A 1,536-nucleotide genomic window follows, 5' to 3' on the forward strand; every position below is an offset into this window, starting at 1 on the left:
CGCCGCGGCTCTCAGCCCTGCCGCCGGGAAGGTGCCGCAGGCGTCGGCCATGAAGCGGAGCGACCCACATCACCAGCACCAGCGGCACCGCGACGGCGGCGAGGCCCTTGTCAGCCCCGACGGCACCGTCACCGAGGCGCCGCGCACAGTCAAGAAGGTACTGGGGCCGGGCTGACTCCGGAGAGGAGGGAGGGAGCCTCAGACCCTCTCCGCGCGGCGGCACACCCTCCACGCCTGCCCTTCCGCGCGTGGGAGCAGAGACCCCTTCCCCAGACCGGGTCTCAGCGCTGCCCCCGCCCGGCCGCCCGTGCTGGACGCAGAGACTCCAGGTGGCGCGGCCACTCCGCTAGGATAACATGGAGGTAGCGCCCAGCCTACTCGGGACGGGCGCGGGAGGAGAGGCACCTGGCACTGCGGCCCCTCCGCCCCTCCGTACACCTCGCGTCTTGTTTTCTGGACTGTCCGGAGAAGAGACCCCGATGACGCATAGAAAACCCCTACCGCTTTTAGGTTTTCACCCAGCAGTAAAGGTAGAAAGATCTTTCCTGCTAGGAAGAGTAAGCTCTCAGTGAAATTCTCCGAGTTTCCTAGCTTCTGTGCAGATGATGACTTTCTGCCTTTCTGTGGCGAGCCGCAGAAAGAAAGAACTCCTAGAGCAGTACTGATACTGTGCCTTTCCCAGTTCCTGCGGTACCCGGCATCTTTTTTGATTGTAGAAGGGTGAGGGAGAGGTTTTCCACTCTTTAAGAAGTTTGTCCTCCTCACTTAGTAGTTGGCCAGCAGGATAATTAGAAGAGAATGTTTTATTTGTTCTTTTATTGTGACCTGAAAGGTTGAAGAAATGCTTGTACTTTTGGAGAAGCGGACATTGTGGGGCTGTGTCAACTGTCAACTTCTTTGTACGCAGTTTTGGGGAAGCCCGAGAACACCAAGTATTCCTAGATGTGATACTATTTCTGTATTATTTGCGCGTTGACTATCTGGGCTGTCCACTCCCAAGTTAATCAGCGCAGGAAAAAAAAAAGACTAATATTGCAGAAGTCAGAGATGTGGCTCATAGAAAAAAGGGTTGTGGCTCTGATTTCTGAGACACAATAAGAACACTGATTTATTTTTTAATTGCTCTGGATGATTTTTAATTGTTTTATCAGAACAGCAATAAAAGGATTTGTGAGGGCTGCATGGGTTTTACTCTGTAGGACTGAGCTGAATTGTAACCTTCAATCCTGCCATTTTGTTGTAATTGCCTCATGGATAAGGTATCGTAGATAACGCTTTCATTCTGAGTACACAAATATAGTGATAAATTATATCACAGGCAAGACAGAAGGAATTTAATAATGCATTAGGATAGTGTCCTTGTCATAAGCAACAGTAAACTCTGGGAGGAATTATAGTAACAGGCAGCTGGGGCAGCGGTGCTGGGAGTACTGTACCTAGATATGACTTAGGAAATCTGGGGTATGTTTTTTACTAGTTTCAGATGCTTTATAACTTTGGCCAAATGTTTTTCTTTTTCTTTTTTTTTTTTTTTTT

Source organism: Chinchilla lanigera, unplaced genomic scaffold (genome assembly GCF_000276665.1).
Source record: "Chinchilla lanigera isolate Chin_1 unplaced genomic scaffold, ChiLan1.0 scaffold00078, whole genome shotgun sequence".
In the NCBI taxonomy this organism is placed as follows: Eukaryota; Metazoa; Chordata; class Mammalia; order Rodentia; family Chinchillidae; genus Chinchilla; species Chinchilla lanigera.